Source organism: Notolabrus celidotus, chromosome 16 (genome assembly GCF_009762535.1).
Source record: "Notolabrus celidotus isolate fNotCel1 chromosome 16, fNotCel1.pri, whole genome shotgun sequence".
NCBI classification, from domain to species: domain Eukaryota; kingdom Metazoa; phylum Chordata; class Actinopteri; order Labriformes; family Labridae; genus Notolabrus; species Notolabrus celidotus.
The window spans coordinates 4,960,800-4,972,886 of NC_048287.1; the positions used below are offsets into that span (position 1 = coordinate 4,960,800).

General features: G+C 41.7%; 1 long non-coding RNA gene across 1 annotated transcript; it reads right to left on the reverse strand.

Annotated features, from left to right (window-relative positions):
- Positions 1–9,074: 9,074 nt before the first annotated feature.
- On the reverse strand, positions 9,075–11,867 carry LOC117828250. The gene is made up of 3 exons (XR_004634369.1): positions 11,774–11,867; positions 10,193–10,376; positions 9,075–10,065 (listed from the first exon to the last, which is right to left on the reverse strand). It is a non-coding gene; the product is annotated as an uncharacterized LOC117828250 (long non-coding RNA).
- Between the last annotated feature and the right edge of the window lie 220 nt (positions 11,868–12,087).

Consider the following 12,087-nt stretch of genomic DNA (forward strand, 5'->3'; position numbering starts at 1 on the left):
GACGCTGTACCGGTCTGTTGTGGTGAAGAGGGAGCTGAAGCAGAAGGCATAGCTCTCGATTTACCAGTCAACGTTCCAACCCTCACCTATGGTCACGAGCTGTGGGTTGTGACCGAAAGAACAAGATTGCGAATACAAGCAGCCGAAATGAGCTTTCTCTGCAGGGTGTCTGGACTCAGCCTTAGAGAGAGGGTCAGGAGCTCAGACATCCAGGAGAGGCTCAAAGTAAAGTCGCTGCTCTTCTGCATTGAGAGGAGCCAGATGAGGTGGTTCAGGCATCTGGTCAGGATGCCTCCCGGATGTCTACCTGGGGAGGTGTTTCGGGCATGTCAGTCTAGGAGGAGGCCACAGGGAAAACCCAGGACATGCTGGTGAGATTATATCTCTCAGCTGGCCTGGGGACGCCTCAGTATCCTCCCAGAAGAAATGGTGGAAGTGGCTGGGGAGAGGAGTGTCTGGGCTTCCCTGCTGCCCCTGTGACCCGGACCTGGATTAGCGGAGGAAGATGGATGGATGGACTGTTTTAATGAACTGTTTTATTTTCTCGTTAAAGGTTTGAATTTATGTCATCACCTAAAATATGTAGGACACTCATAAAACTAAGTGCTTCAGCTACAAGTTAAAAAAAGTAGTATTTTAGTCTCATTTGGCGTTATTATAATTTGCAACGAAAGGGCAAAATTTGTGCCACATTTGTAGATTTGATCCTTCTTTGAATACATGCAAAAAAGCACCAAGATTTTATTTTGCTGGCAGAGCAGATAGATTTGTATTCCACCCCCCATGGATGTGTTGAGATGGACTTTCTTTGTCTCATTTGCACATATGAAGGGGTTCAAAAGGCTGCATAATCTTTTCATTAATTTGCCTTTTAATGTTGCTTGTTTCAGAGCGCACTGTACGTGTGTGTGTGTGTGTGTGTGTGTGTGTGTGTGTGTGTGTGTGTGTCTGTGTGTGCATTGGGAGGGTATTGCAATTGTTCTACAGCAAAGTTTTTCTCATCTGGTAAAGCATGCACATGGAAGCAGGTGTCAGATGAAGCCTGGATGAAACGTTTTCACTTGTTTGCATGAGCCGTTAATCTCTCGGACATTTTTTTTAAGGCTAACTTCTCCGAGGGGGTGATGAAATACAAGATTGCAATGCGCTCCTCCTCATTATTTCTGAAACCCTTCACAAATCAATATGTCATATTTTTCAGTGACCTAATGTCAAACTTTGTTTGAGTCCCTCCAGGATTTTGTGTTTCTTTCCTGTGATTGTTGAAACCTTGTAATGTCAGATTTTGCAGCAGCTGAACTGTAAGCTGTGATTTTTCTTTTGCTAAAATGTGTTAACAATAGAAGTGCTGTACATTAAAGACATTTTCTAAAACAATCAGACATCCTAAAATAAGCAATTTCACAAACAAACGAAAGAAGAGAAAAATGATCAGAGGAGGAAGATAGCTTAAGTTTGTTTGATGGCCTTAATGAAAGTGAAGATGAGAGGGGACTCAGTGTGAGGGGTGAAAGGTGATCATTTAAGAGGGTGGGTGAGGTTAGAGTAGAGAAGCTGTGTTGGGAGGTTTATAAGACGTACTCACTGTGAGCGACTGGGACAAACACTCCAAAACAGCCCCCTATTGGTTGAATGATCAACACTAAAGTTAATGACTGTGAAACACCAGTTTAGCATGTTGTGTTCCTGTTTCAGTGCTATCAATATGTGCAAAGAATAAACTACACTTTTTATTTACCACTCCTACTAGGGCTGACAAAATTGCTCCAAAATGACAATCGAATATTCGCTCTAAAAAAAAACCATAGGTTCGAACCATTCGAATATCTATATTTGCGCATTATGTCAATAACAGGTGGATAAACTAATACAAGGAGATTTCAGATTTAACATGGCTAAAACATACCTACACATTACAAAACAAGTAAATGACCTAATGGTCTATACCAGGGGTGTCCAAAGTACGGCCCGGGGGCCAATTGCGGCCCAAGGTCCATTTATTGATGGCCCCAAGCTTCCATCTTAAAACGTGTTATTTATAGCACAGATATTAATCACATTCTGAATCATCTGTACATTTGCAGTTTCTTTCAAGCGCACAAACAAAACCAAAGTCAATCCAGAAACGTCTCAAAAAGCTTCATATGGACTACTTGTATAAAGCCAATGCACTTGGAACTCTGCAAGACGGCAATAAAGAAGAAACACAAGAACTCTTAAAGTTGACAGGTTTTCAAATTAATGTTTTTATCATGATGTGAAAATGTTCTTGACACAAAAGAGGACACAAGACAAGATCAAAATTATGAAATTGGGCAGAAAAGGCAAAATTTGGTGAATAAAAATAGTTTAGAACTCAGGAAAATAATTATTTAGTTCTTAAATTGTTATCTGCTGGTCAGAAAAGTCTTAAAAACAACATGAAAAAGAAGTGTGGTGAAATCCAGATCATGATCCTGCTATAGGAAAATAATGATATAATATTTTTTCCCACATTGCCCGACCATTTTCCTCCAGAAGAAGATAATGTTTGCTAATGTTTACGTGGCTTATGGAGAACTGAGGACTTCCTAGTTACTGTTTTATTGAGAACATTTTTAAAATAATTGTTATTAAATAGAGATTTGATAGAAAACTTATGATTCCAAAGTTTCAGTAGGAGCCACTGGCCCTGAGTTATTCTGACAACATCATATGTGGCCCTCTTTGAAAAAAGTTTGGACACCACTGGTCTATACCGTAACACTTTTAAGACTGTAGACATCTCGCTCGCTCGCTCGCCCCCCTCCCCTCTCTGTGCGTAATGCACTGAGTGAGTGCAGAACAAGACTTGTGCGAGCAATTAAAGGTCCCAACTCTTGTCCCTAATATAGGCAGGCTTCATTCAGTGATTCAAGCAAATATTAACATTAACTGAAGTTAAAGTTAAAAAGAAAAAGAAGTCCACTTACATTCTTGGCGCTTGTATAAAAAAAGAGAGGAAAAACTGCATTTTATCCCAGTGTCACTGATTGTCTGGCTCTTTTAGTCCACTGTCAATGTAGGGTCTTAGGCCGGACAGGTTATTTGCCAAAAACACAAGACAGTCCACATGAGAAGAAGACAGTTCACATGTGAAGAGGCCCGATCTCTTTTTATTCACTGTAATCCCAGCGGAGGAAAAGACGCGTTCAGAGCGCACTGAGGATCTGGGGACGGAAAGATTTCTCTCTGCCCTCTGCTTCACGCTGTGCATGTGTGACTCCTGTGACCTGTCCCTGACCCGTCATGCAGTGCGCCCACTCGCAAAGCAGCCGCTGATGTGTTTTTTTTCCACAGTCAAATATTAATTTTCACAATCGAATCTCCGTTATTTTTTAAATAATCGAATATATATTCGAATTTAGAATATTCGTTGACAGCCCTAACTCCTACCAGCCCTCCCTCTAGTTCAGATCCGCTAAATCTACTTTCACTTGGAGTCCAGTGCGCTGTCTTTTTAATTTAATTTGCTCATTCCCGATGTCCTTCCTCTTCTCTCACACCTGTGTGATTTTGTTTTTTGCACAATATATATTTATGCTTGTAGGTCTACATACCTGTCCACTAAGTGCTTAGTTTGTACTATAGACTGTGTAATAATGTACGTAGTCTCCATGACGCCACCAGTCTGTTCCTGGGCGCTGTTTTGAAGCCAATCATCAGCGGGAGCCATAATGGAAATGCTGAACTCAACCAAACTCAGTGTGACGTGAAGAGGCGGAGTTTGAGCTTCCTAGCCAACAGTCAAGTCAGTCATGTCCTTATTTGGGCAACAACTTGTAATCTTAATATCTTCTGAACCGCAGCGTTAGTAAAAACTTCACCCCCAGTACAGTATGTGCCGATAGAAAAATCAAGACGTCTTTTGTACCAGGCTGTAAACATGTTTATTTCTGCTGTAAAGATTGTCTTCTTTGAATGGGTGTGTATGTGGTTTCCGGTGTTTCTGCAGCCAGCCTCAAGTGGACACTCTATGAATAGCAGTTTATAAGACTTCCGCATGGGCTTCATATTTTGAGAGCGGAGTTTGCCGCTTGGTTTGTACTCATACTTTAACAATTTGCCCTTTATTTTATACCAATAGGTTCATATCAGCATGAAAAGGTATATCATTTTGGTATTTATATATTTACAAATACAATACAGGGCCAGCAAGATATAGAAATTAAATAACTACAGTTTACATGTTCATCAGGATTAAAACATAAAAATACATTTGTTCAAATATTTCCAAAAACAACAAAAAATACCTCATGTCACTTAATGTGGACTGAGTGAGCTCCCTTAAAATGTCATTATCTGAATCCACTAAGCGACACATAACTACACAGCATTTCTAAGCACAGCTTGAAATGTTGGGACATCATTAGTAAAAAAACATAAAGCTTACATTCGTCCATCTTGGTAATTTGAGAAAGATTCTAAATGCATCATTTTATACTACCTGAAGCTTTTTCATTTTAGCTCTACTGTAACTGCACCCCGGTGAGCAGTATACAGAGGAGCTCTAAAAAGCTCAGTTTTAACATTATCTGTGCACATTGGAAAGTATACAGTAGTACTATACACACAGTTTACAGCACTGTCGCTGCAGATCATCATCATCACTCAGGAACTTTCTGATAATGTGCCCCAAATAGCTAAATACTGCAAGGTGCAATGCTCATGGTGGATTAAGGTGGGGTCAGACTGAGTCTTACCCTGTCTTGGTGTTGGGTCTCTGTTCATAATTTGACATAGAGTACGGTCTAGACCTGCTCTGTTTGGAAAAGCATCCTGAGATAATGTTTGTTGTGATTTGGCGCTATTCAAATAAAGATTGATTGATTGAAATATTTAACTTTGTCCACTACACTAAGCACTTGATCAGAGATAAATAAAGTCCAAACATTACATGATTGAAATAAAAGCTGATAAAAGTTAAATCTTGTATTTTCTAAATGTCCTTCTGATAAAATAAAGGTGCTAAATGAAGGAAAAAATGATGTCCAATCATCTTTCTCTGATATGTCAACGCTCAAATGTGTGTCAAAGTGCTCATGAGTGTTCTGAAACATTTGTTGAATGCCAGAATCTTCTTAAAAACTGCACGAGTGGGTCTTAAGACCAAATTCCTTGTGAAGAGTGGTTGGTGAATGAGGCCCGCTGATCTTAAGAGCCTCTGGTTGATGGAGAGTGAAGTACACAGCCACTGATTGGTCCGTAGACTCAACACAAGGCACCATGAAGTGGCTAAGTGGACGGCTAACAGTTTTCAACATGAATAAATAATGACAAGAGGACATTTAGTATTGAATTTATAATTATGGATTTACTGTGTGAAGTCTCCATCGAGGCACCGCAGTTCTGAGGCGAGATTATCAAGCTCATAAAAGATGAATCATCACATCGGTGCCTGGTAAGCTCGGAGCAGCTGTCTTCTTCACAGCAAAAAGCATGCAGAACTCCAAAGGTATTAATAGAGACAACATCACACCGTCAGATGTTTGAACAACGTAGCAGACTTATCAGTGCAAATATGTGTATTTGATGATGAACATGTCAGCGCTGTGGAGTAACAGGCCGATTGGCCACATTTCAGAAAAGTTGAGGAGAATGGCAAAAATCTGCAAAGTCCCCCAAAAAAAGGCGCCGAGCTCAATCTGCAACCTCCAAAACTTCCTGACGAGACTGATCTGTGTCATGAAAGTGAAAAACAACCCAGGGTCATGGAGGTTAATTCACCAACGTCACGATTGAAGTCTTGTTTGTCAGAAAAACACCAGCTCTGTCTCTGAGTCTGACCCGACGTGACTCCGTGGTGCCACAGAGCAAACTCCATGACGTCAGACGCTCATTATAAACCTCTGTCACTGGAAGGAGGAATTGAACGAGTCACCTCTACTCAAGAGGCCATTCATCATACTTCTAAATGAGGAGCGGGGGTTGAAGTCTGCTATTATGGCCATTAATTGCTGAGTCATTGTAGCTGCAGATATATTATGATGATAGGGTATCATAATGAGCGAGTATCAGTCTTATTTATTGAGATTTTTAATGATATTTCTGGCTGTAGGAGCTAACTACCTCACATGAAGGTTTGATCTTAAATATAATGTTTCACTGCAGAGTTTTCTCCCCCTGCATCACATCCACACGAAGGAAGATGTCAGAAGAGCGGGACAGAGATGTAAGTCGAGTAATGCCTCAACGAAGCATTTGCTCTTGTCTGCCATTGATCACATGAGCGTGATTTTCAAGGCAAAACAGTCCCTGGGGGTGATTAAATACAATCGCCTCTGCTTCCTCCGACTCTCAAGTATGTGCAGCTAAACACGCCACCAGGCAATGAGAGCTGGCAGTATGAATGATGGTCATTACTCTCACTAGCGAAGCTGCAAATGCTTCATTCCAGGAAGGAGCCGTATGGTGAGCATCCTTAATGAGTGTTCAGGAGGAGGAATTCATATATTTACTCTTGGTGTGATTAAATTGCAGTGCTAGCGTAGCGTCAGATAGAGTGGTTGTTTACCCAACAATGCATTATCCCTGTACGTACAATCAATCTACTCAACCCTGCAATACAGTCACCGCTCTTTTTCTTCATTTGGAAATGCAAAACACCTTTTGAACCTGAGCACTGCATGTTCTGAAACACCCGAGAGCAGGCGGAGGGATTAAACATGAATGTGCTTTGCATTTTGCATTGAGGTGATTTCTCATGCCATGCCTGCTGGTTTTTTTCTCTGGGACATTAAAATGATGTTGGAAAGGCGATAAAGCTGAGTGTTTTTTCTCTCCTGGCAGCGTCTCGTACAGTGGATGTGACAGACGGGAGAGACAGGAGAATAACTGGCAGCTGGCTGTAAAGATCTAAGCCGCTTTCCCTCCCTGCGCTTCAGCAGGATGTTCAATTGTTCTCAGCGAACGCAACACTATTTGTCATCACTTATCAAACCAATTACAGAAGCATCAGTGAAGGGGAGAGCAGTACATGATGGGGAAAATGTATGGAAAGATGAGATTTCTTTCATTCTGCGTGTTTTACTTCATTTGGTCTGTTTTACACTTGAAACACATTTCTGCTCTATTCTTTCAGAAACTTCAGAACTGAAGGTGTATGGGTAAACCCTCACTATACAACATATCCTCTTATAAAGGTCTGCACCAGCTATGTGCAAGTTTAAACGTAGCCTTGGTTGAATGTAGCTTCTAATTAAGTTTCACTGAAGGCACAAGTTAAAACTTAAATCTTACACCTGGTCCTCTTTAAAACTCCAGGTGGTGAGTGCACCAGTTCTGCATAAACTATGTCAGCCATATCTCTGAAGTCGAGATGTCTTAAGTTAAACATGTTTACAGCCTGGTTTAAAAAACGGGTCAGGTCTGGTTAGCTTATTTCTCTATCCGCACCATAGACTGTATAATAAATGGACATAGTATCCGTGATGTCACCCATCTGTTTCTGAAGCACTGTTTTGAAGCCAATTGTCGGCGGGAGCCATATTGGATGGTAATATGCTGAAATCAACCTCACTTCATCCAAGCTAGTGTGAGTGGGAGGCAGACTTTGAGCCTCCTCGCTAACAACTACAGTGTTCCCGCCTGTCAATCAAGTCAGCTGTGCCTCTTTTAATGGAAAACTTAAATCAATATCTTTGAAATTACCGCGTTAGAAAAAAAATCACCCCCGTATAGAGTGTGCCAATCGAGAAAAGAGCTATCCAGACTACACTTGTCTTTTGTACTAGACTGTAAACATGTTTATTTCTGCTGTAAAGATCAGCTTTTTTGAATTTGTGTGTATGTGGTTTCAGCTACTTCATGAGCCAGCCTCTACTGGACGCTTGATGAACTGCAGTTTATAACACTTCCGCATTGGCCTAAATTCTTGTGGCTGGAGGTTGCTGCTTGTTCAGCACACTGAACGGGTGAATTATTTTATAACGCAGTCATTTTGAACACATTAAACTTTTGAGTTCTACCCAAATAAGCGCATGCCTTACTTGATTGACAGGCGGGCACACTGTAGCTGTTGGCGAGGAGGCTCAAAGTCCGCCTCTTTACCTCACACTAGCTCAGCAGAAGTTAGGTTGAGTCATCATTTCCAATATGGCACCTGTGGACGATTGGCTTCAAAGTAGCCCTTCAGAAACAGACGAGTGAAGTCTACTACATACATTTATTATATAGTCCATGGTCTTATCACGCACGATCATGTGAACATTCCCAAAGACATGACGGTTGCCACACAACACAGACGCTTCTCCAACTTCCTCGTCAAAATATCTGCAGAAGACGGACAACTCTGGCCAAAACAAAAGATTTAACTTCACAACATCAACACCTCGGAGCCGACAGTCCCAACGGATGGAGTAGCTGAGCATTGTGATGCAAGTATGAGTAGTAGGTCATGAATAGTGTGCATGTAATGGTCATTTCAAGTTTTGCATTTTCACTCTATTAAATCTTTATAGCTTGGCCTGATATATAGATACAAAAACTCCTCTTATTTAACTCACTCTTGTGTCTGTGAAAACCATAGACTGTATAATAAATGGACATAGTGTCCCATCTGTTTCTGAAGCGCTGTTTTGAAGCCAATTGTCAGCAGGTGCCATATTGGAAAGCTGAACCTAACTTCGTCTGAGCTACTGCTAGTGATCACTGGTCTGTTTTTGCTGGAGAGTAACGTCAAACTAACACAAACTCACAAGTCTGTACAGTGACAGAGAAAATCTGAGTGAAAAGACGACGACAGCGACGTGGGCCTGCTGTTGGTGTCTGTCCTTATTGTGTGATGGTAATGGAGTCAACATGATTTCATTGCTCTCCAGTAGACTCCTCCTCCAGTGAAGGCCCGATGACCTCTTTGCATCACACACCTCTTAAAGTGCTGGAATTAATGCTCCAACTTTTTTTCACTCATCTGGATTCACTTCCTCTTCTTCTTCTTTCACTTCTGTTCTTCAGGTTTTGAGCGCTCGACTGTTCAATTGAGGCTCACAGATTTCTGTGTTGTCAAAAAGCTGAACTCAAACAATGCTGTGGTCACTCAGGATGATGTACAGGAATTGTTTATTTAAAAATAGTGATCCAGAGCAGCTTAAGGTTGCATAAACATAGATATTAAGGTCTTCAGAGATGGCTGCACTTGGCTGTGAGCACTGTTTACATCCAGAGCAGGAAACATTTCTTCACTTGTAACTCATATAAACTCGTCTGAGTTTCTCTGCAGATGATTTCCTGCCAGTCGGGTAGGCGATGGAATAAAGTCAAGCATCGATTTGTGGAGTTTATGTGCTCAGATGATATAACACTTCTGAGGTTAGACTGTTAAGGCTTTGTGCAGGGGAAAGCATTCATGAGTGTCTGTCTGAGGACTTGTTGAGCTTGTTTTGACGTTACAGAGAGCAACAGCTCTGTCCGTCCTGTCAGAGGGCCAAGGAAACAGTTGAAAGCATTTGTAGGATTTTTAAGACATGAGAAATACTGATGCCAGCTTGGTTGGTGAATTTATTTGCATCTCTGAACAAATATTTTGTACTTGCAGTATGGTCCTGCTGTCTGTATGTGCCTCTGTGCATGTTTGTGCATGTGTTAATTTGGATTTGAGTGCTTAATTGGATTTATGATGCACCGCTGAGCGAAACGGCACCATCTCCACGGCTGACATCTACGTCAGTGCTGGGTTTGGACCCAGTTTCCTCTCACAGCCCATCTGCACCTCTCATCCTCTCCAAAAGCCATTATAATCCCACCAATCCCACAGCCTCTCACCATGACTGCCTCCTTTCTGGCAGCCCTGCCCTCCACATTAGGATTTGGAACTGGGCTGGAGGCTCCTTTTCCCCCCATTACCATCTCTGAGAGAGCTGATTCTCTGCTGTCAGCGTGCCGTCTTCTCGTCTCTGTTGGTAAATGCATTAGATGCTCGGCTGCCGGGGAAGTGGGAGCGGGTTTCGGGGAGGTGGGTGGTAATTCAGTCACAGGCCGTACTGGTAGAGGATGCTTTTATTAGTCCTTGGGGGTCTCATAGCTTTTGTCTTCACTCACGCATTGTTCCTGTAAGAAACATCTATAGTGAGAGAAAGTGACGGATGGTTTCTGCAAAATATAATCTCACAGCTGAGGTCATTGAGCAAGGAGGGAGACTTTTAAACTTCAGTGATAGAGAGGATGTTACACTTACCCAAATGAAACTATTATATTTGTGCATCACATCTGTATCTGACTTATTCCTGAGCAGAGGTGGAGGTCACAGGTTACGCTCATTGTTGAAATGTTGTTCCTCTCCTCTTTCTGATGCAGAGTATTTCTGCATGAATCCGCTGATCCTTGCTCTGCTGCGGCTCACTCACAGATCTGTGTTTACTCTGGAATATTAGAGAACACTACAGCTGGAGATTCAGATGTTTGAGCATGTTTTCCTTTGTTGTGGAATGGCCTTAATAAAGTGCCAGAGGATAATGCTAATAGGGCACAGCTCAGCCTACAACGAGTGCTGGCTGTGAAGGCTGGTCTGAGGTCAGAACATAACAGTGGCACACAGAACCGGGCTCACACAGGGCAGCTGGTCTGTTGGTTACACTATTTCCATACCAAGGGGTTCACCATTGATTAGCCAAAGACTACACCAGAATCAGACTTCAAGTTTACTGAAAGTTGTGTCTTCGTATTTGACCTTGTGAGCGTTGTGATGAAGGCTAGGGTCAAACATTAATGTCAGAGGTTAGTTTTTAGCCTCGTCACATATGTGAAACCAACACTGATGTTTTACTTAACCTCACCATAGCACCATAACCAAATGTTACCAAACTGTGACTGCTTTGCAACCTTGATCTCATCTCAATCATTTTTTCAGCACTCATAAATAATCACATTTTAAACTTTTCTTGAAAGTCTTACTGAGCGCTACTTTTTCCGGCCCTCTGGCGCTGTTACTTTAAATTTACTTTTCAGAAAAAAAGTGTAAAATCATCTATTTTTTACCCCTCTTTAAAGCTGGGGTTGGTAGTCAGATTTAGATACACTTTTTGTTATACCAGTTAAAATGATCTTTATGTCCCGATGGCAATCAATACATAATGGGCCCGATCTACTAAAGGTTTGCGTGTATAAAAACGTGCAAACTTGATAGCGCACGCAAAGCTGACGTACTAAGCGGGAGCACCGAGGATTGCGTCTGTCAAATGAGCAAAATAGCACTTGCTATCCATTTAGCGTGTTTGCCTTCATGAATATGCAGAATACATGTAGATCATCAGGACGTGCAAAATACTGGGAGGAGGAGATGCGAATGTAAACATTTAGCACACGCAATGTGACCTGAAGCAGATAGCGAGCGGTGTTTTTGCGTCTATATTTAGCACGTTTGAAAGGCAGGTGCAAACTGGCACAGCGTTACGCACACATGGCTGCGGTCACTGTAAAGCTCATCATAACTTTACAACATACACAGCAACAGCAGGGCTTACAAGCATTGCTACATTTTTTACACACAGTTATGTCATTTTGAAGTCAATCAAACGGACATGAAGTCTAACAAACCAAGAGAACAACACAAATAAATAAAAAAAACAACACAAATTCAAAGCAGTTCAGCACCACGGATAGCGACCGCATCATTCTGACACCCACTTTAACTTTTTCATATAATGAGAGCACAGTAGGTCACTGTATCAACAGCTATAAAGTTTAGTCAAATTGGTACAGTGTCACACATCTTCACATACAAACAAAAAAATCAATATGAAGTACTCGGCCTACTCACCACTGTTTGGACGAGGCTTAAGCTCCGCGGACTTGTCCACAATGCGCTGTTTGTCCATTTTCTTTGGTCTGACATTCTCAATAGACAACATGACATGTCCACTCAGTCTATTCTGTCCCACGGGAAGAGTAAGAAATAAAAGCAAGGACAGGCCTCATGAAATTGCTCTCTAAACTCCATCAAAGCACTGATTGCGTTTTGGAGAAGAGTAGATGCGTTTATTTCATCGGCAGATCTTCTGTTTTTTTCTCACTGCATTCACCTTTGCTGGAGTTCACCGATGTGTTTATTACCCTCCTCCACTAAAACCTCCA